Source organism: Formica exsecta, unplaced genomic scaffold (assembly GCF_003651465.1).
Source record: "Formica exsecta isolate Colony F162 unplaced genomic scaffold, ASM365146v1 scaffold114, whole genome shotgun sequence".
Lineage (NCBI taxonomy): Eukaryota > Metazoa > Arthropoda > Insecta > Hymenoptera > Formicidae > Formica > Formica exsecta.
This window is the reverse complement of record NW_021848479.1, coordinates 176,605-182,929: the sequence shown is the minus strand read 5'-3', so window position 1 is coordinate 182,929 and position 6,325 is coordinate 176,605. Positions and strand designations below refer to the sequence as shown.

General features: G+C 31.9%; 1 pseudogene; it reads left to right on the top strand.

Annotated features, from left to right (window-relative positions):
• Window positions 1-1,452: 1,452 nt before the first annotated feature.
• Window positions 1,453-6,325, top strand: part of LOC115237340 — a 13,907-nt pseudogene continuing 9,034 nt past the window's right edge.

Sequence of the window (6,325 nt, the reverse complement as noted above, 5' to 3'; positions counted from 1 at the left end):
AATGGTAGTGCGTTAGTTTCATAGAAAACGAAGTTTTCCCTGAAACTGATTATGTGCACAGAGCATGAAAATTTACTTGGTTTTATACTAAGTGTAAATTAATATCAATTCAAGATTTATTATAACCCCTCTTTCCTCACCTTCCTGGAAAGACGAAGAGGAGAAAAATATCGGGGCGAAGTCGCTGAATCGTGTTATTATAAATCTCGAATTGAGATTAATTTATACTTGGTAGAAGATCATTTTCTATGAAACTGATTATGTGCACAGGACACAAAATTTTACTTGATCTTCTACCAAGTGTAAATTAATCTCAATTCGAGATTTATAATAACACGATTCAGCAACTTTGCCCCGATATTTTTCTCCTCTTCGTCTCTCCAGGAAGGTGAGATGAATCGTGTTATTATAAATCTCGAATTGAGATTAATTTACACTTGGTAGAAGATCAAGTAAAATTTTGTGTCCTGTGCACATAATCAGTTTCATAGAAAATTTCTTTTTCTGTGAAACTGATGCACTACCATCCGTGTCTGGCTCTTACTTAGCCTGCGATTATTTAAATTTGTAAATTTCACTTGAGAGCTTTATTAATTTTTTAAAATTTGATGAATACTCCATTTTTCTATACTTTTAACAGTACTTTTTCGAAATTGAAGAAGTTTTGATCATTAACAGTATTAATTAATTTTGTCACGTTATATAATTTCTCGGTGATACTGTCCAATGCATCTTCTTCTTCAAGTCCTTGTATTTTTATGGATTATCAAATTTTGTTGTCTCAAGATCGTAGGGGCCTGTTGCGCTTCCTTCTTCCTGTGGTGTCAATCGAAATATCTTCTGCGGTTATCTATCCTCAGGCATTCTTAAAAGATATTCAAACCACTGAAGCCCCCTTTTCTTTATTCTCTCGATTACTGTCCAATGCATCCTCTTCTTCAAGTCCTTGTATTTTTATGGATTATCAAATTTTGTTGTCTTAAAATCGTAGGGACCTGTTGCGCTTTCTTCTTCCTGTGGTGTCAATCGAAATATCTTCTGCGGTTATCTATCCTCAGGCATTCTTAAAAGATATTCAGACCACTGAAGCCTCCTTTTCTTTATTCTCTCGATTATCTCTTTTGCTTCTATCTTATTCAAAAATTTTGACATAATAAATATAACTATCTCTCTTAGTCTCACTCTTTTCTCTCGACCTGTTCGGCATCACAGAAGAAAATGGATCGCAAGTGGAACGCAGCAAATAAAAAATAATGGTTCGTCAAAAATGCTTAATTTAAATCGATTATTCAAGCTGATGATTCATGACGGTCACCAATCAAATACAAATACGCAATGGCGTTATATGTCGCTCGATTAGAACCGTACGATACATAAGTTAGTCAAGAGTCAAAAGTCTGTCAAGAACAACGTGCACGAATAGTGGACTCTCAAGAGATATTTACATATACATATATAACAGAACAAAGCTACTAAATATTGAAACAAAATCGAGTATCGGTATAATAGAATTTCGAATTGTATCAATTAACTCTAACAATAAAGCCAATAGTCACAGAAATCAACAATATATGCAACCAGTCAATTTTTTGCTACGTCTTTGACTTTATATATAAATTTAATTGTACATCTATTCGTTATATAGCTATATACATACGATCTTACCTAGGTAATGTACATAGGTTAATTATAACATCATATTCTTCAGAATTTGTTTGCGTTAAAAAATGTAACGATAATCGAAAAGAAATTCGACAAAAGTTCAAGTCAATTCTTGTACTTACAAGAATTTATATAAATTCTATATGACCATAAAGACAATATTTATAATATTTATATTTTTGAAGTACAAACTTTTTTGAAAAACTTTAATGGTATTAAATAACTTTTGAAAAGGAAAGTCGTGCTAAAGTAATGTTCCTTGGAGAAGTTAACTAACTCACCGTTAAAAAACTAAATCATTAAACAAAATTGTTTCAACAATCAAAAAGAGCTACACTTTCATATATTATTTGCTAAGAGAAGCGGTTATGAATTATAAACCTTATTAACCCTCGTTAATCTATTCTGCGTCATTTCAGGATATCAACACACACACAAGATACACAAATTGATATAGCTGCATATGCATAGCAAACCGTTTGGATCAACGAGCATCGAGCATTAAGCCACCACATATTGATTTACATAACATGGTCATTGATCCAGACGGTTTTATTGACATCTATTTGACGCAGCTGGGTCAATTTGTGCGCGGTAGCATTTTCTGTTTGATATAAGAATCATGTTTGATATGCAAGAAAATGTCTTGAAAAATAATAAAAACAGATTTAAAATAAAATTTAACTACACTGTATTTAACACATCATCAATCAGGAGAGGTATAAAGAAAAATATCAAGTCAAAATGATTAAACAAACAAGAAATTTCATGGCAATTTTACTTATTACATACATTACTATTTACTTAGTACATATATTGTTTATTAAAAGTATCGAAGGTAGCCACGTTTTTGGCCTAGCGGTGTTTACTAAATTCTTTTCGTATGTTATATTTTTTATCAAGGATTCTCCAGTATACGAGTACGACGATCATTATTATGACCGGAGTTATCCTGTTGGTAAGTTGCAAAGAAATGCATAAATCATTTTAAAAAAGTCCATGACGAAAAAAATTATAAATATAATTTACATTTAAGAGAGAGTAAAAATAAGATAAAAAAAAATATCTTTCAACAGCAAGAAGAATATAAATTTCATTTTGCCGCAAAAAAAGAAAGAAAAATTCACATATTATACGTATGTAAAATTAATCAAGATTTAATATAACGCAGTTAATTTATTTAACTTTGCTAGTTTATTTTTTTAGAACAATCGCAGATATTATACTTCTGATTTCTTAATCAATAAGACATTTCCGAAAAATGTTTAATGCTTTATTAAAAACTTTGTATTTGTTTTTGTTCTGGATTAACAACTACTTTTTTGAGTCATATAAAACACGCAAATTGTTTTATATTATTTTATTATTTTAAAAGTCAATACGTGCTGTGCTATATAATTTCCATATTTTGTAATATATCACTATTTTTGTTTCTTGCTTTCATTTTTACTTTAAATTGTTTTTTCTGAATTACTGAGATTATCAAGTTAATGTTCCTGTATATAATTCTCAATATGTGTAATCTTAAAATTTCTAGAAAGTATTTTGAGCAAACCAACATCTCCCAGAGCATTTGTAGAATTCTATAATGAATTCCTAAATAAAGACGACATTTCTGTGACATTCAGGTAAAAAAATCTACATTCTCAGTCTGTATTCTTTTAAATTTAACGACACATATACATAAAAACGTTGATTCTGTTATAATATTACTAAATATAAAAAGGCCAAAATATTATTTCTTTTACAGATGGAACCAACCTAAATTTACAGACGAAGTAATACAAGGATACACAGTGCAGTGTTGGTTCATCGAGAACCTAAAAGAGATTCAAATCTGCGACGACAAAAGTATCTCAGCTACAATATTGGAGTGCACGGTGCACAATTTAAAACCTAACACGACGTATTACTTTCAAGTACGAGCGCATACTAAAGTTGGTGCTGGCCTTTACACAGATTTAATTGATGTATCGACTATGCACGAAAATCCAATACCGCAATTATTGATGATAACGGAAAACGGTATCGATATATGGGATATGGATTCAGAAATCAATGTTAATCTCGTTAAAGATGAGAACGTAGTATGTGCCACTTATTCGATAGCGGAACATAAAATTTATTGGAGCAACAAAGAGAGAGAGCTGATGATGTTGGAGATGAATGAAAACAGTATTACAAAAATAGCGTAACTTCAAGAAAAAGCATACAATCTCTGCATCGATTGGGTAGCAAGAAATCTGTACTGGATAGAAATTGACGAACATGGATGGCATATCATAAAGTTCGACTTAACAATGTGGGAAAATGGCATAGTCAAATATGATAAGATTTTGAAAACAAGAAACATGAATCCTGATCGCAGTTTCTTAAATATACTACCGTCTATATGGTATATTAATTTTCGATATGAAATAAATAAACAATTAATAAATCCAAGAGAGAAAAGCCAATAAGAGCCCGGACGCGGTATTTATTGCGTAAAAGTTGTGTGCTGTTTATTTAGCAAAATATGTTGATGGTCACGATATAAATTCGCAAATAAACATTATAAAATGACAAACACCAAACGTTTCGGCCCACTTCGGATCTTTATCAATGGTAATAATCTAATATTAATACAAAAACCAAGAACTCGTGAGGTGGAGTAATGTATTCGGAACGCAACTTATACTGACTAACATTATACAGCGCTTACAAGATTATCCAATGGATCGCAGATGACTGTAAGATTCCGCGTTAAGCTCATCAGACGGCCGCTTAATTATGTTCTTAGGCAAAATGTTGGAGACGGGCGCGAGCAATCGAGTGACATCACATCTATAATAAGAAAACCGATGGTCAAACTTTTAATGTCGAAAAAGAATGTGAATCCAGTATAAGCGTATGGAGTTGAGGAAATAAGGGCAGCGAAATTAGTAAAAAATGCAAGATGCATGATGCAACGCTGCGATGAGTATGAATCGAAAGATAAAAATAAAGATAAAAATGAAAGAGATAAGATTACTTAAAAAAACAAAATTGATGTCCAAATTAATTAAAAGCGATGCGAAACTCTTTGAAAATTTTTTTTGTTTAGAACTCGTTGAAAATGTTGTTTGAAAACACATGATTGGAAACAGAAAGCAGATTGGTCTAGCAGACTGCTCGATGTCTAATGAGGAAATCGTCACAAGGAAAGGGAACAACATAGTAAAACATACGAGATAATAACAAATATTATAACACAAAATCAGAACGAAAACAAGGTTATAAACAAAACATGGGAAAGAACAAGGGAGAGGGAAAAAAGAAAAGAAGAAACATTAAGAGCATTTGTTTATGATAAGAAGGTAAGAATGGTCCAGAAAAATCGTGTCATCTTGAAGATTTATGCTATTTTTTTGTTGCTTAATGTATAACATTTTCAGTATGAGTCTCTCGATATAAGAAGGCTCTTCGTCTAATATTCAGATGTTATCCCAATCAAATTCATGCTCTGTGAGTCGATGTTTTGTAATTACTGAGTGACAAGAAAAATCACGGTTTATATTGAGACGATGTTCTTAAATTATCGCGAAGGTTTATAAATTTTTATTCACAACATCCGACATATCACAAAAAGGGTGTTATTATCGGCTTAGTGGATCGGATCTTCCGCTTATCGCATCCACAATTCCATGAAAAAAATTTTAATCTAATTATCAACATCCTTATGGAAAATGACTACTCTGTGGATTTCATTTTTATGACCATCCGTAACAGGATTAAATCCTTAATTAATAAAAGGGCTAGCTTCGATTCTCCTTCCAGTTCCTGTACCCCTCCCAGTTTCCCTTTTTGCCATTCCTTCCTTTTTTACAATCCCTTACGTAAGAAGTGTCACAGAAAGATTAATGCCAGTAATTAAAAATACTGAGAAAGCTATGGCATACGTGTGTGTCAATAAACTTAACATTATTAAAACATATAAAGATTCTCTTCCGGCTTTAAATCGTAATAATGTGGTATATAAGATCTGTTGCCGTGACTGCGATGCGTCTTATGTAGGCCAAACGAGTCGACAATTAACAACAAGGATAAGAGAACATCACCTTAATATAAAACGTGATTTTTCTTGTCACTTGGTAATTACGGAACATCTCACAGGGCATGAATTTGATTGGGATAACGTCCGAATATTAGACGAAGAGCCTTCTTATATCAAGAGATTCATCAGAAATGCTATACATTAAGCAACAAAAGAATAGCATAAACCTTCAAGATGACACGATTCTTCTGGACCATTCGTACCTTCCTATCATAAATAAATGCTCCTAATGTTTCTTCTGTTTTTCCTTTCCCTTGTTCTTTTCTGTTTTTGTTTTTAACCTTGTTTTCGTTTCTGATTTTGTGTTATAATATTTATTATTATCTCGTATGTTTAACTCTGTTGTCCCCTTTCCTTGTGACGGTTTCCTCATTAGACATCGAGCAGCTTGACCAGTCTGCTTTCTGTTTCTAATCATGTGTTTTCAAACAAAATTTTCAACGAGTTTTAAACAAAAAAATTTTTCAAAGAGTCTCGCATCGCTTTTAATTAACTTGGACATCAATTTTGTTTTTGTAAGTAACTTTATCTCTTTCATTTTCATCATCATTTTTATAGTGCTTCGATTCATACTCATCGCAGCGTTGCATC